Source organism: Mus caroli, chromosome 3 (assembly GCF_900094665.2).
Source record: "Mus caroli chromosome 3, CAROLI_EIJ_v1.1, whole genome shotgun sequence".
Classification (NCBI taxonomy): Eukaryota; Metazoa; Chordata; class Mammalia; order Rodentia; family Muridae; genus Mus; species Mus caroli.
In genome coordinates this window covers 21,838,168-21,866,008 of record NC_034572.1, presented here as the reverse complement: position 1 = coordinate 21,866,008, position 27,841 = coordinate 21,838,168, and the positions used below count along the sequence as shown (strand labels likewise).

At 40.5% G+C, this 27,841-nt stretch overlaps 1 protein-coding gene across 1 annotated transcript in view; it reads right to left on the bottom strand.

Moving 5' to 3' along the window:
- Window positions 1–26,415, bottom strand: part of Spata16 (spermatogenesis associated 16) — a 306,178-nt gene extending 279,763 nt beyond the window's left edge. Inside the window, exon 1 of the mRNA XM_021158236.1 lies at window positions 26,309–26,415. The gene's annotated coding sequence lies outside the window, so the exon portion shown is untranslated. The remainder of the gene's footprint in view (window positions 1–26,308) is intronic.
- Between the last annotated feature and the right edge of the window lie 1,426 nt (window positions 26,416–27,841).

The window sequence follows — 27,841 nt, the reverse complement described above, 5'->3', positions numbered from 1 at the left end:
AGAGAGAGAGAGAGAGAGAGAGAGAGAGAGAGAGAGAGAGAGAGAGAGAGAGAGAGAGGAACTCTAGAGTGCTCTATAGCAACTCTTAAGCCTTTCTAGAGAAATTACCATTTAGAATCCTCCAACAGACTTGTATAAACAGTAGTAATGCAGTGGGAGAAAGCAGACAGGGTGGGTGCTCATAGGACATTAAGAGATGCTGAACAGATGAACAAACTTTTAATGTTCAGGCATCTGAAAGATCAGTTATCCCAAATTTGTCCAAGAAACAACAGATTTAAGTCCCTATGCCTCAACACAGAACACTGCCCTGAATATCAATATGTGTCCTTAAATTGACAGTCTGAAAGAGGAGCAGGCCCTAACCAACCTGTTTCACAGAGGTGGCAACTGGTCACATTACTTTAATTTCAGAGGTAGAATATGCTCCTTATGAAAGCTGTGCTGCTCAACAAAAGAGCTATGGAGGCGCTCAGCGTTTCCAGCCGTCACAAACCTGCAGGGGAGGGTTGTGCATCCCCGACCAGCCTTGCACTCTGCCCTTACTTCCCACCCCATGAACTCAAGAGAAGCAGCTCTGTTAATTCCAAACGATGCTCATTCTCAGTCCGTCTGCTGAAATGTTCTCATCTTGTTCCCACCTCATTTACTTGTCCTAAACCAAACTGCAATTCCTAGACAAGAACTGCCCATCTCTGTCTTCTCCAAACAGACCAGTTACATGTGCATGATTGACTTCTTCCAAGCAGCTGTCTAAAAGCAGACTCATCCCCTACTGATCCAGACATGAGCTCAGGGTTCTGCATAAAGCTGTTCAAAAAATGTAGGTCAAAACATATGCTGTAAAACAAAGACTAAGTTACATGCAGTTAGAGAAAATAAAGCTGGAATCTAAAAACAGATTCTTTTATATTTTGAGATTATAATATAATTGCTACATTTCCCCCTGCCTCTCCTTCCTCCCTTTTATACATCCTTCCTTGCTCTCTTTCAAATTCATGGTTACTTTGAGCACTGCAAAAGAGGAGGTGGAGAGAGTTTAAGAGCTGGAAGACCAGAGGGTTTGCTGTGAGGCTGTGTCTCCTAGCAATGTCAGAGGCTACACCCATAGTATTCCACCAACACTGCCCATGCATGAGCTGGGCTAGGACAACAATAGACACCCTGATGTGGATGATGGAGTGTGGGAGCCCAGGAGGCCTCGAACTAGACAAAGAACTACTACAACAATGGAATACTGTGTGCAGGAGAAAGTCTCTCCCATGAAATTTTTGTTAAGACCTGGGGAACAAATCAAGTGGACTCAATGCAGTCAGTTCTACCAGAGAGTGACACTGTCAGCATACCCCTGTACTTGGTTTCTTAGTTCTTTCTTGTTTTTTGAAAATATATTATATGGTTTCTTCCTTCTTTTTCCTTCCTCCAAAGCCTTCCATATAGCCCTCCTTGTTCCCTTTCAAATTCATCACCTCTTCCTTCATTACTTGTTGTTACATACACATATATTCCAAAATACATAAATACAAGCTGTGCAGTCTGAATACTTGCATGCATGTTTTTAGGGCTGATAATTTGGTATCAGATAACCAATTGGTATGCTCTTTCCTGGGGAAGACTATTTCTTTACTTTCAGCCTTCCTTAGTTGCCTGCAGCAATCTGTGTTGGGATGGAGGCTTGTGGTCTCCCCCTTGTTCACTTCGGCATCTCTATTGTTGTGCTTGTTCAGCACATGTTGGTGAGACTTTATGGGTGTAGCTTTTGACATTGTTAGGAGACATCTCACAGCAAACTCCTGATATTAGAGCTGATCAGATCACCTGTACCCTTCTATCCCCCTCTCTACTGCTCTGAAATGCCCCTGTCTTGGCACTTGTCCCATTTCTCTTTCCTGGCTCCTGCAGTTCATTCAGGGCATGTACTCACATCTGAGGATTTAAAGCCAAGAGCCTCAGATAACATGCAACATTTCTCTTTCTGGCTCTACATTACCTTGTTTCATCTATTTATCTACCAATTTCATGATTTCTTCCTCCCTGGCTCCCTCCCTGCCTTCCTTTTTCTTTCTTGTCAAGACAGATTTACTAAGTTTCCAAGGCTCATCTTAAATTCACTTTGTAGGTCAAATAGAGTTTGAATGTGCCACACTCCTGCCTCAGCCTCCTGAGTATCTGGTATCAGGATCAGCTAGAAGAGGATTTTTCTCTTTTCTGACAGTAAAGCAAAAACTCTTCAGAAAAGAGTTGATTCTGTGAAGTTCTGATGGATTTTTGTTTTGCTTGGTTTTAATCTCATCCCGGGTGAGGTACATTTTCTTCTCAGTTGTTCAAATGAGTCATGTAAGAACTAGATTTAAACTATCAACCTCTTCAACTTTTTTTTTAGTAGTCAGGTTGATTAACATGGAGTTAGTCAGTGTTCCCAAGGCTACATTTTAATCTTTACTTCAATACAAAATCCTTTAAGAGAAAACTCTTTGTCGACCATCATGTCAAAAGGATTTGTAGGTGGCATTCTATAAAATGCTTCTTCTTTAATTTACAAGGCAGCATGGTAGTAGAACCGATTTTCTCATATCCACACGGTGGCACAGATAAAGAAGATCTCTAGCAAATGATGATCAGAAACCTTTGAGTCATCGCTGGGGGCTTATAATAAACACAGCTGCAGGGAATGAAGAGGGATCAGTACTCAATCATTTCTATCGGCTAACCGTTTTACATTTTCAACAGTTATTTATTTATTATTGTTATTTTTTTTTACTTTAAGCATACTGACAAGTTTTCTGTTGTACATCTGGCTTTCTATTACCTCTTAGATGCAATTGGTAGTTTACATGGTTATTAGTAAAACAAATGATTAGATTTTTTTTTTTTTCTGAAACAGGCAGCTCAAACCTGGGCAATTCAGAAGAAGAGAATCCTTAAAAATGTGCTCTCTGAAACACTCAACATCATAGTTGCTATGGTTTTCTTTCTTTAAAAAAAAAAAGATCTAATTTTAACTTGCTGTTAAATGTAACCAGAGAGACATTATGAGGAAAAACACCTTGCTTGTTAGTCTACCAGTACATGTTGTTATTTTTAAAAACATTCTACAAAATAGTCCTTCTGTCTAATAGTCAGGTACTAAAGCCCTTAAACCATGACCAGGATGCTGGGCTGGGTGGACCAGGAGAGACTAAGGTTGACCAGATCTCAGCATGCTGGTATTTGCAGCTAGGAGAAGGCAGCACTGGAGGATGGGAAGTGGAGATGTACAGATAAACACCTCCCTTCAGAGGAGATTCCTTTACTTGACTGAACTGCAAGGGACTGAAATGCATCCCAATCTATTTCGTATGTGGATTCCTAGGTTCCTTCAGAGCCTAGAACACAGCAGGCCCTTGGTGCACACTTGTTTTCAGAGAGAGGGTGTGGCTGATTGCTAAGACAGCAATATCAGGCTTGCTTCTCCAAGAACACAGGTGTTTGGAAACGAGTTCTGGAGAAGAGAAAGGCAATGTCCCCATTCCCAAAATTCTTCTTTTTATCCAAGTAATATTGTAAGGCATGGTGAACTACTACTCGATGGCAGTGGTGGATTTGGGTCATAGTACATATTTAAGAAATAAGTAAAGCATCCCACAGATGAAGATATGTAAAATACTAATAGCAGTGCTGCTCCCAGTTGGTAAGGTTATATATATCACTACATAAAACCTTTCCCCCTCACAACATCTTTGTATAGATGTTATTAGCACAACTGGGCTAATAACAAAAGATGAAAACCATAATGGTGAGAAAGAGAAACCATGATGTTGAAGAAGTATAAGGTAATCAAGGGAACTGGCCATATCTGAGACTTCACCTTAGGGCCGTAGATACCAGATTGCACAACTTTAGGATCATATGAAAATACTCCTCTCTGCACTTGACCCTGGGTGCTGTGCTCAGATATTTACTTTCCCTACATTAAAAATGTTTTCTTTTATAAATTTTATAACCAGGTTCCTAACATTATTGCTGTCTTATTGGGTGAGACTCCCTTTACAATGGTGAGATAAGCCCAATTTTATGGTTAACTCAAGTATAGGAACCAATTTTGTTAAGAAAGAATTAATAGATTTTTAAGGGTTTTAAAAGATTTTTAGTTGTAAATATTATGGACCCATTGTATTCCAGAAGTCATTAAATAAAGAAAAAATAATGTGAACATAAAAATTCTACATGAATAGATTGCAGAGACTTTGGGAATAATTCATCAAAGCAACTGTGCTTCTCGGAACCAGTCCACTGTGCACCTTTATCTGAGAGGGCTACTCACGGTGGTGTTATGTAAAGGAGAGAGTGTTCAAATTGGAGTTGCAGAACAGTTTGAACTCTAGGTTTATTATTCATTGATGGCATGTCCTAAGAGGAACTATGCAACTTGCTTTAACATTACTTTTAGAACTGTAAGTGTCATGGAAGCATCAGATGGGGATGTTTTACAGAACAACACTTATGACAGAAGAGGCTTAGCAATTCCACAAACAGCTCCTTGCGGGGGCCTGAGACTACCTCAGAGGATTCTGTCTCTTCCTCCTGTCAAGGACTATGCTCTTACCATCAGCAGGAGACTGGCTAGTTTCATGTCAACGTGACACAAGATAAAGTCGTCTGCGATAAGGAAATCTCCATAGAGAAGATGCCTCCCTAAGATCAGGCTGCAAGCAGGAAAGTCCATAGGACATTTTCTTAATTAGTGGTTTGATGTGGGAGGGCCCTGCTCATTGTAAGTGATGACACACCTGAGCTGGTGGCCCTGGATTCTATCAAGAAAGCAGGCTGAGCAAGCCTCAAAGATCAAGTCAGTAAGCAGCCTTCCTCCATGGCCTCTGCTTTAACTCCTGCCTCCTGGTTCCCTCCCCTATTGAGTTCCTGCCTTGGCTTCCCTCAATGGACTGTGATTTGAGATAAGTAAGCCAAATAAACCCTTTGTTCCCCAAGTTGCTTTTGGTCAGGATGTCATTCTTTTGGCATCAGACTAGTTCTGCTAATGTCTATGCCAATTAAGCAGACCTTATGGGAAGATTGACTAAAAACCTTCTAGACTCCAGAGGGCTACCTGCTGCCATCATATGTCAAGAACAGAAGTAGTTCTACATATATGATGTCTCTTCCAACTCATATTCTCTTCACCATTTTCCCGCTTTGGGGCCCTCTGCTAGGACTCCTGTTACAGATCAGCAATCACTTTCATGTTTCAAACCCAGGGACCAGTAGGCTTGCTTTGACTGCAGCTCTAGATAGCCGTCTTCACAATGGACAAGTCTTGTCTTTGGTGGAACAGTCTTTTTATCTACACAGGTGGCATGATCATTTAGTTCTCCTCTGCCTCACTTGCCAGTGATTCATTCACAGCCTCTTGGGCTGCTGGCTCTTGCTCTACAGCAGGGGTACTCCTTTCCCCAGTGAGTGTTAGGGCCTTAGATGACCTTGTCCAGTCCAAACACTCCTGTTTCCTAGTGTCATAATGCTCCTTGAACTGCCCAATTGTCCACTCAACTACTAATCTGAAATCTTCATTCAGTTTGTTTAATATGAATCTCAAAATTAACAATGCCCAGTCTAAAATCTTAATTTTTATTCTTCCTTCCAAGAATATGCCACACAAATCCACTCAACTGTTCAGCAGAAAACTACAAATTATCTTTAATCTTTCATTTATCCTTTCCTTTCCTTCAGTACCCATCCTAGCATTGGTCATTGGTCTTATTGCCTCCACCCTATCCACTATTGATGTTCTGAAAGTCCCATCATCTTCCATCTAAATTATTGCCACTGCTTCCTCACACAGAAGGCACAGTTGTTCTTTTGGATGACAACCACATCCTCCCCTATTCTACTACCACATCCTATCTTACATTTACTGAAAACTCTTCCACAAATGCCCATAACACCTACAACAGAACACCACCCCCACTATCCCTATCTCCTATGAAGACCTTCAGCCCCTCATTTCTGCTGGCTATACCCAACTTGGTTAAACAAGCTTATTTCAACTTCACACAGTCTGTAGTCTATGGCCTGAGGAATAGGGTTTTTCTATATAGCCCTGGCTGTCCTAGGACTCACTCTCTAGACCATGTTCGCCTCGAACCTACAGAAACATACCTGCCTCTGCCTCCCTGCCTCCCTGCCTCCTCCCTGCCTCCTCCCTCCCTGCCTCCCTGCCTCCCTGCCTCCTCCCTGCCTCCTCCCTGCCTCCTCCCTGCCTCCTCCCTGCCTCCTCCCTGCCTCCTCCCTGCCTCCCTGCCTCCTCCCTGCCTCNTGCCTCCTCCCTGCCTCCTCCCTGCCTCCTCCCTGCCTCCCTGCCTCCTCCCTGCCTCCTCCCTGCCTCCTCCCTGCCTCCTCCCTGCCTCCTCCCTGCCTCCCTGCCTCCCTGCCTCCCTGCCTCCCTGCCTCCCTGCCTCCCTGCCTCCCTGCCTCTCTGTCTCTGCCTCTTCCTCCTGAGGACTAGGTTTAAAGACTTTCGGGTCTTTTATCACCAACTTTATTCAGAGCCTAGCTTAAACACCTCTTTTCCAGAAAGACTCCTTTGATGACCTGTACAGCTTCCAGTCATATATCCATTTTAATCTCAGGACTTCTTATCCCAATACCATTTAGTAATTTATATCATTCCTGCTATAAACTCAGAAGGTGTCTGAGATAAAAGATACACAGTGGTTGTTGGCTAGATGACTATCTAATGGTCTCTGACTTTATTGCACAATTCAAGGGAGGTCTACTTTCTTTTGCTGTTGCTATCCAACTCAAACACAGCTAACTTAATACTTTACAGCTTAGCTGGAATGACCTAAGTGTAAGCTATCCATTTATAAAGTACCTTCACTTTGAATGCTTCTCCCGGCACTCAGACACTTTGATTCTTCCCTACACGTTCTTATACTTAATTTGGTTGTCTGTTTGTTACTCTAAATCACCAAAATTTGTGAAGTACCTGCCCCACCCAATCAGCTTTTATTTTAGTCTTTGCTGGAAAGTAAATAATTTCTTTGATTCTTGGTTCACACAAAGAACAGCTCATGCATAGCTGAAACCCTCAGCATAATCAGTTCTGTTTGGAAAAGAATTAATAGTACAATTTGCTGTTATTACTAAGAGGTGGTTGTAAGAATACAACGGTCCTTCTAGATAGTTCTTACTCTAATGTGATTATGTCATTTGTGTGGCAGGAACGGGAGCCTTGAAGAAGTCACATCTCAGTATAATCCAGAGCCCATTTCCTACAATTTTTCCTGGAACAAACAGAGTCAGCCTGCCAAGGTCAAGAGTATTCTGAGACAAAGTCTGAATCTGGTTTGGAGTGTCTCTTCAGAGCTTTGCTCTCAGTCCCACCCTCCCCACTCCATCTAGAAAAATGATCAGCTTCTGTCCTTTAAAAGAGCTAATATACTCAGTGACTATGTAAGGAAACAACTTTACTCCAAGTTTGGTCAATTATTTAATTCTGCTGGTAAAGTTCTTATTTCCTAGACTTTTACATTTTGTTTCTTAAATTTCCAGAAAGAATAGATGATGCAAAGAGTTTCCAGCACACTCCAATTCCTCTGTTTTGGAAATGGAATCTTTGGCAGGTGAAGTGTTCTGTTGACCACCACACAGTGAAGCAGGCCATAACCACATTTTAGAGTTCTTAAGTCATTTTCTCCTTTACTCCACTGCCTCCCACCACCATATAAAAATCAAACAGTTGTCACAAGAGCTGTTCCTAAGCCTTTTGTTTACAGATGCTAACTAACTGAGGCAATGAACACAAAGCACGAATGAAGATTTTAAATATTTTAACTCGTTCCCAGGGAAGACTATTTCTTTCTCTCTCTGCCTCCCAACATTGCATAGAGTTGCTTGTATGGACTTAAGGCCTTGTGAGATTTAGCTCTTCGATGCTAGCATGCTTATTGGTGTCTTCCATGCTCTGCCCATGTTTAGGCAGCCATGTTGGTGAGACTTCATTGGCATAACTTACTTAACATTTTTAGTAGACTCAGTCTCATAGCATGCCTCCTGTTCTCTTGACACAATCTTTCTGCCCCATCTTCTGAGGACTCCCCTGAGCCTTAGGTGCAGGACCTGCATCACATATATATCAATTGGGGTTGGGCACTATACAGACATTTGTTCTCTTATGTGTTTTAGTAAGTTGTGGTTTTCTGCAATTATCTTTTATGTATTACAAAGAAAAGCTTCTTTAATGATGGGTGAGAGCAATACTTATCTGTGGGTATAAAGATAAATATTTACAATTCTGTTAAGAATTCTGCAGGTTAAGAAAGAAAAGGTTTATTAAAGATCCAAGTTACAATATCCCACTAGCCCCTGGTAGCTGTCTAGGTTTCTAGAACCAAGTGTAATTTCCTGTTGTTGAGCAGACTTCAAGTCCTATTAGAGATCTATTTACTACAAACAAGATCTGCAAACTGCTATTGCACCTTTAAGATTATTGTGCAATGATGGTTGCTGTTGTTTACAGGTGTCATAGCTCGGTGTACTTCCTCCTAACACATACACACACAGATACAGACACACACACACACACACACACACACACACACATGCAACACGACCCCCCTCCCCAAACACACAGACAGCAAAAACTAAAGACAAAGAGGTCATGAATGTGAGAAGGGAGGTGTCCATGGGAGTGGTTGGAGCAACAAAAATCTGAGGTAATTATATGTTGATTTCAAAAGAAAAATATTCAAAGAGCTACAAAAACAGATACTGGTTTGTTCTTAAATTCGTATTAAAGTTTAGTGTATCCAGAGGTGGGAAATCCACCTTAATTTTTTTCTTTGAAATGACTTTAGATTTCAGAAAAGTTTCTGTTTCGATAACAGAAAAGTTGTGAGGTAATGTCAAAAACTCAAACTTACCCTTTATGTGCATCTGGAAATTTTAAGTATTTTGGACATATTCCTTCCTTTACATCTGATGTGTGTGCATATACAATCCCACACATGCATATTCACATATTCACATTATTTATTTTTCCAGTCTGTTTGCCAATACATTGCTTGCATCATGCCCCATTACCCTATAATACTTGACTGCAGGTTTCCTTTCCTTCTCTGTTATAACACACATGACTATGAAATTCAGAGGCAGTAACAGCAATACAGCACTGTAGCTGAATCTACAGTCACTGGCTGCATTTTTCAGTTGTCTCGGGAAAGTAGTTTTATTGCTTATTTTTCCTTTTGTAAAAGATCCGGTCTAGAAAGATATAGTGAATGAGACTGTCATAACTCTTTGTCCCTTTCACTGTAGAGCAGTGGCTCTTGACCGTCCTAATGCTCTGACCCTTTAATACAGTTCCTCATGCTGGGGTGAGCCCCAACCATAGAATTATTTCATTGCTGCTTCATAACTATAATTTTGTTCTTGTTATGAATTTTAATATAAATTTCTCATACGCAGGATAACTGCTGTGAGATCCTCAAAGGGATTTTGAACCACGGGCTGAGAATCGCTGCTTTAGAACAGTTCATCAGCCTTTGTTTGTCTTGGGTGGCATTGCAGTTTTGAAGAGTGTGAGTTAACTATTAGATGCACACAGTATCTTTCATGGAACACTCTTCCAATTTCAATGATCAAAGAAGCAATGGAGAGGAATCTGAGTTTCAAGATGACTTCCAATCTTTACCCAATCTTTTATTTACTGAAGAATTTTTCTCAAGTGATTTAATTTTGAAAGAACTTGGCTTCCTTATTAAAAAAATGAATACTACTTCATTTCTTATAGTACTAATTCTCTTCTTATAGAGATGAAGAAAGGAATGACAAAACAGTGTGGCAAGGACCAAATGTACCACCTAGAACATGGCCCATTCTTTACAGAGAGCAGCTAACCATGGTGGTAAATACAGCATGCAGAACACAGGAAGGCAGCTGCTACAAAGACAACTGGCCTATTTGCCAGTGGCATCATATCTTTAACCACAGATCCTATGATCATTAAATAAGAAAATGAATCTGTGAATATACATATATATTCACTATATATATATATCCTCATATATTTATTAAAACTTGAATATGGTTATGAGACTGCCTCTATTTGATTATCTCCTGATGTTGAACTTGATGCTAGAAACCTCAGTAAACTGTCTGTGGAATGTGGTAGGAATATAGAATAAAAATAGAAATAATTTTCCTAAAAATTTTCTATAAAATTTTTTTCATTTTGTCATTACAGTATTTTACAATACATTAAACTTAAGTATAAAAGTGTCCTTCCTGTTAAAAGTTAGAGGACTGTGTAATAACCATAACAGGAATTTGCATCCACAGGATCCTGGTAAATGCCTGGTGGCATGGCAACCCACCTTAAATCCCAGAGCTGGGAAGATAAGAGACACCTGCTCCCCATAGAGAGTTGGCTAGCAAAACTGCATCAGGGAATTCAGGTTCAGTTGAAAGATCCAGTCTGAGTAAACAGGAGAATTAAGGAAGATCTTTCAACGGTGAGGCCTCCATATGCATGTGTAAATAGATTCATGCACACATATAGACATATGCATATATATGCATGAGCCCATATATGCATGTGTAACACACATACATGTACCCTTTTTTGTACAGATATACATACATGCATTCATGCACACTACACAGACACACACATGAGAAAAAGAGTACAATAAAAAAAGAGTTTATAGAATAAAGCCCATTTTTAACACTCGAGACACTGCTGGAAAAAGTTTTAAAAATAGAATCTGAAAAAGAATGAATCACACAATTCTGTATGACGCTTACCACAGGGTCTGGAGTGAAAGAGGTAGTGTCTGAAGACCACCTCCCTCTCCATGCTGCACCTGATTCTTTGACCAAACTTTGACTTTGGTGTTTTTACTGAAGATAAAATAATTTCAAACAGCATTTGGAATTTGTAAATATTTGTCTAGACAAAAAGCAATTCTGTATATTTACAAATATATATTTACTATGTATGTAGTTTTTAAGGAAGATATTTAAAATATTTCTTCAGAATCTTTGGTAGAACTTGTGATTTCATTGTGGAGGAAGTTGTATCTGGAAGAAATCAACTTTGGAATTAAGACAGAGGAGATAGATAAATAATTTTGGAAATATTTTTTTCATTTTTTTGAATACTGTTTTGTTTATATTTAATGAGGAGAAATATTTGAAATCAGGCTAGATATTAATCACCCACTAACATTTTCCCATTGCTTTAAGCAAAAGAGAGCCATGAAGTCAAAGAACTGGTTGGAAACAAAGTTTTGATAAATGGCAATCATCAATCTGAACCTGAAAAATGTCACTCAAACCATTCTGTGACACAATGTGCTGCTTATGGGTAAAGCAGGACAGTGGCTTGAAATTCCTACTATGAACTAATAGAACACCAGAATAAAAACCTACCTCATTAGAGGAGTGCACTGGACAGCTAGGAAGTAGTGAGAAAGGATGGGTGTACAACTCCCTCAGCAAAGAATTATGGGAAGGAATGGAAGGTAATAAGAGGTAAGTTTGTGAGAATATACATACAGAAACAATGACTGTCAATGGATCATATTAAGCAATAAAACATAAATATCCTTGCAAGAAATCTTTGTGGCCATTTTAACCCTGGGGCGATTGGACAGTTGTAGTCATGGGGATGAGGATGATGCCCTGACATTTTTTTGGCAGGTGCACCAGTGGTGATCATAAAATCACCAGAGCTCATGGTAAATACGGAGAGTGTAGGAGGTCAAGTCCACCAGGCACAGAGCTGTTTTATAAATTAAGTCTGTCAGTTGTGAGTGCTACATTGAGCAGTGGTCTACAGTGGAAACTTCTTAAAGGCACCAAGATGTTTTGATAACCTTGTGAGACAAAGATATGGAGAAATGATATTGAGCAATGACAGACCTTCAGATGTAAATCTCAAGAACCTGATGCACCAGGGGCATGCCCTCTCCAGGGCTATATTCACCTCAACATGGGAACAAAGATATATATATATATATATATATATATATATATATATATATATATGGTATAAAGGATGGTATTACATATATTTTATTCAATCATTCCCATATTGCTGGGAATTTAAGATATGTACAAGTATTTAAAACTCTGAATCATCGTACTGTTGCACTAATGTCTTCTTTCTTTTCTTTCTTTCTTTCTTTCTTTCTTTCTTTCTTTCTTTCTTTCTTTCTTTTCTTCTTTCTAGTCAAAGACACAATCTAGAGTCATCTGGGAAGAGGGAACCCCAGTTGACAAATGGATTCCATCAAATTAGCTTGTGGGAATAACCGTGGAGCATTTCCTTGATTAATGGTGGATGTGGAAGGGCCTGCCTACTCTGGGTGGTCTACATCTGAACATGTGGTCCTGGGCTGTATAAAACAGGTAGCTGATCAAGCCATAGGAAGCAAGTCAGTGAGCATGGTTTGCTCCAGCTCCTGCCTAGAGTCCCTGCCTTCTTTCCCCTTTGTGATGAACTATAAGCCATAAGCCAGATAAAGTTTTTCCTACCCAAGTTACTTTCAGTGTTTTGTCAAAGTAATGAAGAAGTTAACTAGAACAACTGTTTAAAATGTTTAAAAGAGCTAGGCATGATGGCACACCTTTAAGCCACCAGCAAATGGGAGGAAGAAGCAGGTGGAATTGAAAACTAGGTCTGCATAGCAAATTCAAGTTTCAATTAGATCTTGTGTGTCATCTACATTGATCTAGTAGATCACTATGCCATGTAATTAGTAAATAGTTAATCCATTATAGATATTATATAAAGATATGTAGTGAATTGGACCATGTGTATCATTGCTTATTTCCCAAACACAATCTTCAGTAATAATAGAAAATATTAATTATGTAAAATATCTTTGTAATCCCACAATGAAAAACAAAAGAATGTGTAGATAGCAGAGATATACTCATGAGTGAAAAAGATATTAAAACTAGCTAAGGAATTTTAAATAACTAATATATTCAGGATGAGAGAAAGAGATTGATTATAAAGACTGTTAGCAGAGATTACTGGAATTTATGAAAAGAAAGATTAAATGAAAATTCTAGAACTCAGAAATGGATACCCAAATAGTGATGGGAGAGAGCTAGCCTCCCAGAAGTGTGGAAAAGTCTGTGAGCCCAGGGAAGACCACCACTTCTGTTCTGAGGGACCCAGCTGGAACCCTCAGGACACAGGAACCAAGGAAAGCTGGGTACAAGATCATTCTGGTTTCTGTCTGCACCCCAGAGCTGACCCTGTACCACAGCTCTCCATACCCAAATTCCTCCCAGAGAGAACTGGTCTTCCAGGACTATTGACACAGAAGCTTGCAGAAGGGACAAGACACAGACAGAGACAGCAGGACCAGCTAACAGCAGAGATAACTAGATGGTAAAAGGCAAGGACAAGAACACAAGCACCAGAAACCAAGGTTACTTGGCATCATCAGAACCCAGTTCTCCCATTACAGGGAGCCTGGATACTCTAACACACCAGAAAAGCAAGACTCTGATTTAAAATCACATCTCATGATGATGATAGAGAAATTTAAGAAAGACATAAATAACTCCCTTAAAGAAATGCAACAGAACACAGGTAAACAGGTAGCAGCCCTTAAAGAGGAAACACAAAAATCCCCTAAAGAATTACAGGAACATACAAACAAACAGGTGAAGGAACTGAACAAAACCATCCAGGACTTGAAAATGGAAATAGAAACAATAAAGAAACCAAAAAGGGAGACAACCCAGGAGATAGAAAAATCTAGAGAAGAGATTAAGAGTCATATATGTAGGCATCACCAACAGAATACAAGACATGGAAAAGAGAATCTCAGGGACAGAAGATACCAAAAAAACATTGACACAACAGTCAAAGAAAACACAAAATGCAAAAAGCTCCTAACCCAAACATCCAGGAAATCCAGGACACAATGAGAAGACCAAACCTAAGGATAATAGGTATTGAAAAGAGTGAAAATTTCCAACTTAAAGGGCCAGTAAATATCTTCAACAAAGTTATAGAAGAAAACATCCCTAGCCTAAAGAAAGAGATGCACATAAACATACAAGAAGACTACAGAACTCCACAAAAATTGGAGCAGAAAAGAAATTCCTCCAGTCACATAATAGTCAAAACACAAAATGCACAAAACAAAGAAAGAATATTAAAAGCAGTAAGGGAAAAGGTCAAGTAATATATAAAGGCAGACCTATCAGAATTACACCAGACTTCTCACCAGAGACTATGAAAGCTAAGATCCTAGAAAGATCTTATACAGACACTAAGAGAACACAAATGCCAGCCCAGACAACTATACCAGCAAAACTCTCAATCACCATAGATGGAGAAACCAAGATATATCATGACAAAATGAAGTTTACACAATCTTTCTACAAATCAAGCCCTACAAAGGATAGTACATGGAAAACACCAGCACAAGGAGTGAAACTACACCCCAAAGAAGACAGTCACACAAATATAAAAAATACATAAAAAATAACAGGAAGCAACAATCACTTTTCCTTAATATCTCTTAACATCAATGGACTCAATTCCTCAATAAAAAGAAATAGACTAACAGACTGGGTCTATAAACAGGACCCAACATTTTGCTGCATACAGGAACCATACATCAGTGTCAAAGACAAATACTACCTCACTACCTCAGAGTAAAGGGCTGGAAAACAATTTTCCAAGCAAATGGTCCCAAGAAACAAGCTGGAGCAGCTATTCTAATATCAGATAAAATTGACTTTCAACCAAGTCATCAAAAAGATAAGGAAGGACACTCCATACTCATCAAAGGAAAAATCTACCAAGAACTCTCAATTCTGAATATCTATGCTCCAAATGAAAAGGTACTCACATTTGAAAAAGAAACTTTACTAAAGCTCAAAGCACACACTAAATCTCACACAATAATAGTGGGAGACTTCAACACTCCACTTTCATCAACGAAAACAGAAACTAAACAGAGACACAGTGAAACTAACAGAAGTTATGGACCAAATGGATTTAACAGATAGATATCTATAAAACATTCCATCCTAAATCAAAAGAATATACCTTCTTCTCAGCACCTCATTGACCTTCTCCAAAGGAACAAACATGGCATGTACTCACTGATAAGTGGATATTAGCCCAAAAATTGGGTATTTAGAAGGGTGAACAAAATACTCACAGGAGTAAATATGGAGATAAAGTGTGGAGCAGAGACTAAAAGAAAGGCCATCCAGAGACTCCCCCACCTCGGAATCTATCCCATTATGTGGCCACCAGACCAGGACATTATTGTGGATGTCGGCAAGTGCTTGCTGATGGCAGCCTAATATATCTGTTTCCTGAGAGGCTCTGCCAGAGCCTGACAAATACAGAGGTGGAAGCTCACAGTCAACCAATGGACTGAGCTCAGGGGTCTCCAATAGAGGAGTTGGAGAAGGGACGGAAGGAGCTGAGGGGATTTGCAGTCCCATGGAGAGAGCAACAGTGTCAACAGGCCAGACCCCCTCCCCACCCCAGAGCTCCTGGGGACTGAACCACCAACCAAAGAATACACATGGAGTGACCCATGACCCTGGCCACATATGTGGCAGATGATGACCTTGTTGGACATCAGTGTGAGGCGAGGCCCTTGGGCCTGAGGGTGTTCAATGCCCCCATGTAGGGGAATACTAGGTAAGGGGGATGGGAGTGTGGGAGTGGGTGCACCCTCATAGAGGCAGGGGGAATGGGATGGAGGTTTCTGAAGGGGAGACCTGGAAAGGGAAAACCATTTGAAGTGTAAATAAAGAAAATATCCAATCCAAAAAAAAAATAGAGAAAAATGAATTCTCTGAAATTAACTCACTAAATAAATTGGAATATAAATCAAATGTACCAGAACATAGGATTAGTAAATTCAAAGAAACAATCCAGGAAATATGTGAATTTAAACAGAGAAATAAGATAATGGAAACTATTAGAAAGAATGTTAGAGAAAGTACTTTTGGAGCCACACAAGGAAAGAAGAATGAAACAGGAGAAGCACAAAGGAATTATGGGAGTCAATGAAAGATAATAAAAGATAACTGCGTGAAAATACACATATAGTGTATATACACGTACAGTGTTTATAACAACAGCTGATTGACCAGGTTAAGCAATATGACAGAAATGTTGCTTCAAGAAATCATACTGCAATTGACCTGGAAACTTCTTTCCTGCTCTCTAGCTTTCAGAGTGCTATGAAGGTACTCTTAAGGTGTTAAGCAGGCTTTTTGGAGAGAAAGTCCTCCATGGTCTTACCAGGGGCTTGCCCTGCGTCCTCCCACACAACCAGCAGGTAATGCTAGCCTATGGTTCCAACAGTGGCTTGACTGCTATTGAGGTTACAAACAGCATTACATTGCATTGGACCCCTACTCCACGGGAGATGATTCACATCTGGCACTGTAAAGGAGGTGAAGCCCATGGCTGGGGAGGACATGGACCTTAGCAAGAGCCCAGTCTTGCTAAATGAACAGGTTATCAAACTGACTTTGAATATTCATGTCTACAGATGAGTGCTGTTCCTAAGCTCAGTCAGAGAAGTTTCCATTTTGCAGTGGGTGGTGGCTAATGCCCATTTAAAAATGTTCATAGTGCTTAGAATAAGTTTGAGTGCTTGACCTTAAATATGACATCTGTAACAACCCCCTATCCCTACCCCAAGGCTCAGGGAACATCGTGGGAGAGAGGCTGAAAATAATTTAAAGAGCCAGAGCCCAGGGAGTGCTTCTGAGAAAGTCTGTCTGGACATCAACTCACAGCAGTTATGGGTATTTGCCCAAAATCTGTGTAAAATCAGCTTGGTAAATATTTCAATGTAGGTGTGGGACGAACTCATGAGGCCTTACCTAGATTGAGAGCTATTGACAGTTGGTGGCTGCTATAGGCTGACTTCATTTTTCTTTAGGAATATAGCTTCTGGTAGGTTTTCCTATCTCTGTTAGGTGACTGTCCGTCCATCCATTTGAGAACCGCACTGATTGGCCTTAGTGGGTCATTACAAATATGAGGACATGAAAGAACGTGAATGTGAGAGGAATGTGTTGAGTGTTAGTGGGATGGGAGGAGAGAGCTGGAGTGGATATGATCAAGATAGACTTCATAAAAATATGAAATTGCTAAAAAGCAAATGAAACTATTCATAATGTGAAAACAGAAGAAACATGTCTTTGAGGTTTCAAATGTATGTATGATAAAATAACAATTAACATGATACAAAACATGGGAAAGGGGAATGGAGCGAAAGTATTCTTTGATTTGAAAGTTTGTAAAGATCTGTTAAAATTAATTATTTGATTTAGAATGTAATAAATAACAGGATTGTATTGTAATTTTATAGAGTAAACACCATGAAATGACCAAAATGTGTAGCAGCTTGAGTTGGGTATATGGCTAAGTTGAGAGTGTATGAGGGTAGCATACACAGAGATGTTGGCCCTAGCCTCAGTACCCACTGAACACATAAACCACAATGGTGGCACATGCCTATGCAGTAGTGCCATGGAGGCGAGTGACCTGCAGTCCAAGGTCGTGGAGTGCAGGTGAGTCTGAGCTGTATAAGATCCTGTCTCAAACTCCAAACTGAAAAATGAGCATAAGGCACACACCCAATAAATAGAGAGATCACTCAATGTATCTGCTATGATAAATGACAAGAAACAAAGGGACCAAATAAAAACTAGAGATGGTAGGTATCAACTGAAATATTTCAGTGATAAATTTTCCATTTAAAAGTACTAAATATTTTAATTAAGTCTAAGACTGTTATTTTGGAAGAAAAATACGGTTCCTAACTATATTCTGTGTATGAGACATATGCCTTAAATAGAAGTACAGAAAAGTAGAAAACAAAGACACAGAGAAGGGCAGAGCACACAACCCTCAACAACGACAAGGGGATGGCTCTATTAATATCAGAGCAGACAGCGAGGCACGTGGCTTAACTGGAAGCAGAGAAGGTATGCCAGTTTCTAACTTACTGTCTGCCAGCTCCAAACCCACACTCCCCCTGTATTCTGATATTGGAACTGAACTCTGCAGGCTCCATTTCAATGATTCCAGCTGGCTGAAAATTAGCTCTGCTCTTGCAGGGTGGGAGAAACCCCACAAAGCTGCGAGAAGAAGATGGCCTTTTTCTTCTGCTCTCTTCCCACTAACAGCCAGTCCAGGCACCATCGTCCTCTGGAGTGAGGACTCTCATGGTTCATCAGAGGATATGTGTCCTCTTTGTGAACATCACTGCAGCCAAGCCACTCTTCTGATTTCAGGGCAAGTAAACTCCATTCCAGGGAGTTCCCATGACAACTCCACCTTCTCGTAGGAAGCACGAACCTTGGTCTTGAATGAAATCTTTTAACATTCAAGGTTCCTGTTTCTTTCTGTCTAAAAATGCTGCAGTCCCCCCAGCTGTCTCTCTACCTGGTTAGTAATTAGCAACACCTATTTATTTATTATTTAATTATATAAAAAGTATTAGCATACACTTGATTGACTGACTGCATTATCATGTTTTCATATATAATCTATATTTTGATCATATTCACTCTACTACCTTCTCTTTAATTATAAATTTTTAAAGCTATTTATTTAGTGTGTGTGTGTGTATGATCACACACGTGTCCCACACAGTGCTTGCAGAGGTCAGAGAACAACTTTTAGGAGTCAGTTTTTTTCTTCTATCCTGAGGGTCTCTGGGATGGAACTCAGTTTTCAGGCTTTGTGGGAGGCACGTTTATTACCTTCTCTCATCTCTCATGCTCTATTTCTCTCCCACCCTGCTGATCTATTTCCTGTTCCCAACTAGCCTCCCCCATTCTGCTTTTATGGTATGTTTATTTATTTATTGGCAACTAAATGAGTTTTATTAGAATACTTAAAGGAGGTTGAGTGAAGGTTCTATGCAGGAGTGTAGACAGTTTTAAAATGGCTACCCAACTACAGAAAATGCCTGGCCCTCCTCATCAGCCTTGAACTCTGTATAAATCCTCAGCCAGGGATTGGGCCTTGTGACTTCCTCTAGCCCACATGGCAGGAAGATAATGGGCCTAAAGCAGGGTAGAACTTGTGCAGACAGTCACAAGTGCACCAGAGTATCTCATGCTAGGTGGGAGGCATAACAAGACTTTATTGTAGATGTGTTTGGAGTCTGCTCCTGACTTTACCTTATTGGGCATTCAATGCTTGACTTTGAGATGAGGATGAGCCAAGGGGATGGGGGAAATCACTGCTTTAAATAAGTACTATTAATACCATGGCTTTAAAATACACAAAGCCAACATTTTGAAAAAGGGAGAAATTGACAAGTTTCCAATCATAGTGGGAAGTATAATGCATGTTCTTCAATTGCATGGAGGAGGAAGAAAGGGGAAAATAAAGAGAAAGGGCTAGGTTAGGGTGGGGAGCTCTAGGCTAAACAAGGCACAAACCTGACTTAACACCTAGAAGTTTACATCAAAGAATAATCCAATATACATTTTTTTCAAGTGCATCTGAAATGTTTACCAGAGCTGGTTATGTCTCACTCATGAGCAGAGGCAGCAAATTTAAAATTTACATTTTCTATATAGAAGGCCAAGAACTGCCCTGTTAATCTTGAAAAACAATAAATAAATCCAGACAACTTAAAACAGCCAGAGTCCAGGAGCTGGCATGAATCCTGTGGTGGTAATTAGGGCAGTCTTTGATGCAAGGATAAACAGTCCCACCATCCAGACAGAACAAAGCCCAGAAATAGGTTTATACATAAATGGTCACTTCATTTGTGATGAGGTGCCCTGGCAGGATTGTGATGTTTAAAGTAAGTGGTTCTAGCCTTAGGGAAAACAGAGAAAAAGTGAATTTTGACTTCAAATTTACATAAAAATTACACAAAAAAGCAACAGTAAATGTATTGGAAAACTATAAGTAAAAAGACAATTCACATCTTTAGAAGACAGTGAAGTATTTTCATGGCTAGGGTAAGAAAGGGCTTTTTAGGCAGCACCGAAACACAACAAACCCAGTGATACCATGAGTATGAACCGAGCACCTCTAATCTGAAAATCCATATTCTGCAGCCTAAAATGCTCCATATTCTGAAACTTAAGGAGGGTTGACAAGATGTCATAAGTGGAAAATTCCTCATGTGACAGTAAGATGTCAAGATGTAAAGACCCTAAAAAGACTATACACTTAAAGACACGTGCAACAATGTGATACACGTGCAAGCTTGAAATCCTCCAGTGGTTAGCTATGAATATATGTATATCTTCTGTGTAAGTATTACAAACTGAAAAATAAAATTCTGTGTTTTTAGATAAGAGACACAGAGCCTATAATGATTCGTGTTTATCAAAACTCACTATTGGAAAATGAAAGGGCAGTTCACAGACCAGGGAAAGTATCTTTAACACATGTGCTTGACATGGGCTCATACCTAGCATATGCAAAGAATTCCTACAGACCATCATCAAAGGGGCAGATGACCCAGTGTGGAATGATCCCCAAATATTAATAAGAATGCCAAAAGGGGAACCCCCAAAAGACCAGTAAATGTATAGAAAGGTTATCGGTTTCATTAATCAACACAGGATATCCAAATTGAAATTAGAGACCTATAACCACAACAAATCCATCTCAATGGTTATAATTAAAATGATAGACATTGGTTGATTTAGCAAGATTACAGTGTAACTAGATCATTCACACAGCAGCTGCGAACATAAACTGGTATCACAAATTTGGAAATCCTTTTAGTTTATGGATATTACAGAGTCTATTACGTGCTGTTTAAAAGTTTACATTAGCAAGTGGTCAGCCATGTCAGGTTGAAGGTTTGGAACCTAAAGGTAAGGGAGCAACCATTTCTCTATCAGCACCAGTCATTATGCAAAGTTAGAAAGGTGGGCGTCAGCACCAGTCATTATGCAAAGTTAGAAAGGTGGGCGTCATAATGAATCCAGTAAGGACCAGAGAGGACAAGGCCCAAAGACTCCTCACCATCTGGCAGTGACAGGGCTTCTCCTCCCCAGTGTACTGAGAAGGAAGAAAATAATGGCCACTTGAGAAGAAAAATAGAACTGAAGAAAAAAACAGAACTTGGACTTCAGACTTATTAACTACTACCAAGTGAAGTGGCAGTGGCAGTGGCAGTGTGTGTGTGTGTGTGTGTGTGCATGTGTGGGTGTGTGTGTTGCCTGCATTTATGCCTGTGTGCTGCCCTATACTTAGGGTTCACAGAGCCTAACCCTGGCATAGGAGATGCTGGAACTGTGGTTTTAGACAGTTTTGAGCTGTCATGTGGTGCTGGGAATTGAACTTGGGTCCCCTGCCAGAAGAGCCAGTGTTCTTACCTGTGAGTCATCTCTCTGACCCCATTTTGACCCCATTCTCTGCAATTTTAAAGTTTTATCAGTACCTCTCTCCAATTCCAGCACAACATAAATGGGGCCTCCAGAGTCTGCCCAATGTATTTTGATATAAAATCAGTTGTCTGCCTCTGTTGTCCTCTCCTGCCCTAGATACCAGCAGTGCTGTCACGCCCTGAGACAGAGATGAAACAGGACCTGGAGTGACTTTTCGCTTCTCCCTTCTTCCCCCAAATCCATCCCTTTGTTCCTGATAGCACAGCATGACTCTGAAAATCTGGAGGAAGGAAAAGAGGGCCAAGAAGAAGTAAGGTTGGAGAGAAATGGAACTCATAATTGAAAGGTCAACCAAAGCCCTGGGACCGAGAAGGTATTCACTGGTTCTGGTCACCCAAATTCTGTGGCAACAGACAATTGTCATAGCATGAAGACCCACACAGGACAAGAGAGAAAGGAGAGAGGAAGTGCTAACTGCCAATGCTAACACTCCTGTGGGAGCCTAAACTTCTGTTTTTATACGCAAAGAACTGGTCAAAACAAAACAAAACAAAACAGAACCTGTCTGGACTATGTATAAGACTTCTGTACAGAGTCTGTGGGACTGAAATGGTGTCAACTCTAACGCACACATCCCTGTACTCAATCTAGTAGTAGGCTCCTGTAAAGTCTGACTATGTGGCTGCTAAAGACTCTGGTGAATATAATCGATGAGGGATTACCAAAAAGACCTAAACTTCCATGAGCCTTTAAGCAAGCCTTGGCTTAGCTGAGAGACTCATGATCTCTGTGTTTCTCCCTGTGAGCCTACATAGAACTCACTGGATTATTCTGGTTCTTATTTTCTACACTTTATGTTCAAGTTTCCAAATGTCTGTTCAACAGGCCTGTGATGTAGTCATTATATAGTAGTTTTGCAGATGACTCCATATTAACAAAATCACGTGGATTTCTAACAAGTTAATAACGCTTTTTTAAAAATTTTTTTTGAGCAGATGACAATACAATGCCTTCTCTGGCTGTCTCTTAAGTGGTCTTTAAAGACCGTGTTGGATTCTTCCGCCCGAGTGCTGCCTAATAGGAGTTTAAGTGAGAAGTGGTGGGTGAGCATCAGACCAGTCATGCATGGGAAATCGGATGCACACTCACAATGCGGAATTTCCTACGGTAAGCTATTCTAGCAGAGACTCAGGCCTGTGTTCAGTGCCAGGAACTTTGAAACTGCCCTGTACAGCTTTTATCCTCATGGGGAATAAGCTAAAGGTGTCTGAGGACATGCCAGGTGAATATTTTCAATGTGGTATATTCAAACACACTGAGGTGGGGAGGAAGTGGAGGGGAAGAGGGGAGAGAGGGGGGAGGGAGTACATTTCTTCTTGTAGAAAGAAATTAATCTTGAATTTAGATTGTATATACCAGTGCTTACTCTGAGACATGTGTGTACAACTTAAGTTAATCCAAACAAACACGATGGAACAACTAAGCGGCCCCCCGGGAAGGAATTGAAATCAGGAACTCTGATTTCTATTCAGTGACTGTACTGCTCATCTCCCTGAAGCATCTTGTTTTAAATGGCCCACTTAAAACCATATCAATTTTCCACTCGTCATGCAATTCTAGATTGTAGTAGCGACTTCAGCTTCAGCATCTCCCAATTAAGGAGAAAGGGACACATTCTAACACTTCTCCTGAGTCATGTCAGCTCAAGCTCCTTCTGAGCCTGCCCAAATTGTGAAACAAGTGGTTCAACTCTGTCAGTCCTACACATTACAGGACAGACGTACACAGCTTCACACAGACCTATATTGTGCCAAGTAATACAACCAGCCAAGCCCTAGAAGCTCTCAAAGGTGGGGAGGCAGACCCATGCCTTTGCCCCGCTTCCAGGCCGTTTTACAACAGCCCCGTCATACAGAGAAGGTGGAACAATGCTGTAAAGAGACAGTCTGTGTGTATGTCAGCATTCTCATTTACAAAAGAAGTTAAGGGCAGCCTCGGCCTCACCTGTGAGAACAGAAGAGGGTTATCTGATAACAGTAAGCACCTAATAAATGTTGCCTGTTGTTTTATCATGATTGTTATTTTATTATTTGTGTTATTATTGCTCAGCCATTCCTTTAAAAAATTAGACAATTAGGGAATGTTCCTCACACTGGACAGATGGCTCAGGCTCATTTATCATGTGTACTTTGAAATTTAGCCAGAGCTATGATAAGTTAGGGTCTCTCTTCTGGCCATCTTTAAGCCAGACTGCTATAATATTTTATTTTACAACATCCTTGAAAAAATTCAGCAAGGCTGTTTATGGGTGCAAAATGTTACAACTTCAATGGTACTTTCCAAGGAGATGACTCAATATATCCTAGACTCGTTGAGAGACAATATTCTGGGCTCCCGGATGCAAAGGGCTTTAAAACCCTTGTGCATATGGTGTTTGATCACTTTTCCTACCCGGACATTCCACTGTTGGGGTGCCTCGTCATCTGTTCTGAACTGACGTGTCACATAAAAGAATAATGAGAAGAAAAGAAATACCAGTCCATCGTTGAATTCTATGTAAACTGGAGATGGCATTGAACACTACACCTTAATTAGGAAAACATTGTCTTGCAGTGAGTTGAGACCCGGAGGTCATTTCAAGGTCACCGGCCTCATGCTTTGTGATTCCTTGGTGTCTCCCTTCTAGGTTTGAATCACTGTAAGGTGCTGCTCTCCCCATTCAGAAGGACAGCCCACAAACCATCCCTTCTGTTCCTTTTAATAAATTTACTTTTAAAATGAAATACATGTGTTCAACAGATCTTGATCATACCCACCACCAGTCACCTCTCTGTGCCTCTCCCTTGGTTATGCTACAACACATCTCCCTCCCAACACTGTGCCTTCTTTTTTGTTAGAATACACTGTCTTATTAGTGCAATCTATGTACTCATGGGCTGAGGTCACTCACTAGGGCTTGGGTAACCCACCATTTTGAAGCTACCACCTCAAGTGTGACTCTTATCATTAACTGTGGGTAAGAAAAAAAAAATCATCTTTTTTCCCTCTTGAATGGCTTTTAAAATCTCTTTGAAAATGACCAGATGGGAAGAATTTGCCATTTGGTTATAATAACACAGATGAATAACAGACTGAACAATACGGGATACATACTTCAGTGGAAAGTTCACTTGTGGAACAAAACAACGTCTCAGTTCAATCTTGATTACGTTTGTGTTGCTCACCATGGCAACGGGTGAAGTTAGGCAGACCTGCGCACTTTCAGAGTGCTTTGGATACTTTTAATCTGTGTGCCTGGGAGACAAGGCAACAACAGCCTTGCTTCCAGCTGTATCCCTCTTTCCCATATCAGCTGCAGCCTTTCAGCGTGCTCATTGTGTGCCAGGCATGCCAGGGTAATGACATGGTCTCTCGCAATGACAGAACCACAGCTAGGCAGGCTGAAGTGCTCCGACCTCTCTCTTACTTCTTGGGCTTTCTCCTAGCTTTGATTTTTTTCCTTACAGGAATACTTGAGCCTCTGTCACAGGTGAAGAAAAACTGAAAAACCCCGTGGTGGCAGAAAGCAGTTTTGTGTCAGTACACCAGAAAAAGAGCGCCTCCTGCATCCAAGTTCTCGAGGGAGTGTGTGACATTAAAGCTCACTTTAGCCCTTCAGTATGTATAACATTAAATCAAAAGGGGCCATACAAAATTATTTATCAGCCCATGTGACGTTTTTCAAGCACTTCAAATTAGTGGCTTTACTAAAATGACAAGCACTCTCCTAGTGTTTCAAAAAGAGACCTTTACTGGTGCCTATAAATATTTTATTGGTAGAGAATATGAGATGTAAATTTTATTAAATGAGGATTTAAAGTTGTTTTTCACTGCTAAGGCTGAACCACCTTTGAATGAAAGCTTTCTGTGATAGGTGTTCATTCACTCAGTCTAATCAGTAATGTTTTGTGCAGGGCACATCAGGATAAAAAGATGTCATGGCTTCTGCTTAGATAAGCAGTTCTCAACGTGTGGGTCTCAGACCTTTTGAGATTTAAGCAACCCTTTCACAGGGGTCACATATCAGATACTGTGCATATCTGGTATTTACAGTACAGTTCATAACAGTAGAAAATTTACAGGTATGGAGTGGCAACAAAAGTAATTTATTATTTCTTATTGTATGTGTGTGAGGGGTCACCACTACATGAGGAACTGTATTAAAGGGTCCCAGTATTAGGAAGTTTGGGAACCACTGGCTTCGATTGACCTTCATACAATTATACAGTGTGTGTGTGTCCATCTGTCCACTTTATCTATCTATATATCTATCCATATATCTACCTTGTTTCACTCTGTTTCAGGCTGGTTCAGAACTCACTACATGAGTGTTCTCAGGCTGACCTCAAACCCTGATAATTCTCTTGGTTCATTCTCCCAAGTGCTAAGGTTACATGCAGAATAATCAAGCCAGGCATGCAGGTGATATCTTTAGTTCATAGTAATGTCGCTCACAGAATAACAAAGTCTGAACCACAAATGATAAAACCCAGAGCGTGGCAGCTATCAGCTCCTATAGGGCCAGATGTTCTCAATCCATATTGGTCACTAAGGAATAGCAGTTAGGATAAAGGAAAATGAAAATAGAAAAAACTCTCGGACTCATGAAATTGAATAGGCCTTAGCTTTTCTCATCTCAGTGGGATGAAAACAGAAAGAGCCTATATCCTGTTTGGCAAGGCTAAGGGTTCCTAAAGGCGACATCAGTTTTGAACCTATCTTCTAACTGCTTACAGAAGGAAGGATTGTTCATGAACAATATTTCTTCATTCCCCCGTTCCTGCGTGAGAGGGTAGGGAGCAGATCTAACTTCTTGTCGCTATTTAAGCTTCCTCGACATCCCCCCTTTTTCCTACAACAAACCTGCCAACTGCTTTGTTCTTAGGGTATAGCAGCCTCTTCCTACCTGTGTGGTTTAGGGTCAGATGAGCCGAGTGACTACCACCTACAGCATCTGTCGTGCCAACGGTCCCAATCCCAGGCCAACCTGCTGTGGAGCTTCAGAGAGCTCTTAGGAGTAAAAAAAAAAAAAAAAAAAAAAAAAAAAAAAAAAAAAAAAAAAAACGACCAGCCACGTGGCCCCGCCCATTTAGCAGACCACGTGCCTCCAGGCTCCGCCCACCATCTGGGAGCTACGGCCCCTCCCCAGCCTTCTCTCTGAATGCACCTGCTATGTGTGAGTTTCCTTTAATACTCTAAAATTAATGAAGACAGAATAATAATTTAGACGGGTTTTGCCCACCCCTAGCTGGTATTTGCCCATCCCATCAAAGCTATTAGCACTTGGTTCATAGTAGAGGAGGAGGAATCTGTTTTCTTCACAGACTCATGGTCCCATAGTTGCTCGAAAGACAGCAGCAAGTAGCTTTACAGACCATAAGAAATTTGGAAGGAAACGTAGACAGAATGTGACTGATAGACCAAAACTCGTCATAGGCGTGTACGATATCCTCAAACAATGTTAAAAGAGAAAACACAATTCGAAAGAGAGAAATATGCCCAGAAAATAAGAATTACCTGAGAAACATTATAAACGTTTTGCTATATATCTTTGGCTATATAAAACTAGTGCCCCTTCTCTTACTGCCACACAGCTACGTTCACTTACAGAGATATAATATCCATAAATATACTTTAAACAATTTTGCAGGCCCCCTTTTTTTTTAAACTATGTTTATTCATTCTGTGTATGTTTATGTGGACGCGTGTACTTGTGTGCGCGTGTGCAAGTGAAGATAAACTTGGGTCTTGTTCCTCAGGATCAATCCACCTTGCATTTTGGGACAAGGTCTCTCGCTGACTTCTGGGGCTTGCCCAGCTAGACTGGCAGGCTAACAAGTCTCGGGGATCCATATATTTCGACCTCTGCAGCACAGGCATTACAAGTGCACTCCACCATGGTCTGTTGCTTAGTGTCAGTTCTGGAAACCAACCTCTGGTCCTTACACTTGGAATTTATGACTTAGCAGACTATTTTCCAGCCTCTTACACATAGTGTATGAAGTAGATCATTACCCATACTTGGACTCCTAGGAACTGCATCTTTTTCCTGACAACTCCTGAACTGTGTAGCAAACAGTTCCACCTTGACTCTGCGTTATCCATGCATCTTCATGTGAATCTAAGATGAGCTGGAAGACTCAATAGAGGTGAAGGGTCAAAAGAGGTGAGGGGTCTGAAGCCTCTGCTGCTTAATAAGCTTGCCTGTTCCTCTTGTTACAGTCTTCCTATTGTCCCACATCACTTACTGTTTTCATGTTCACATCTCCACTTCAAGAGTCCAACTCTACTAAATGTTTTTGACATAGTAAACAACCTTGAAAGCATCCACTGTGGTCAGCACAGAGATGAAAGTCACTGGCAGGTTGCTCATGCCCCAGCAGATAGATGGCTCTGCAGTCTCTCTCTCTCTCTCTCTCTCTCTCTCTCTCTCTCTCTC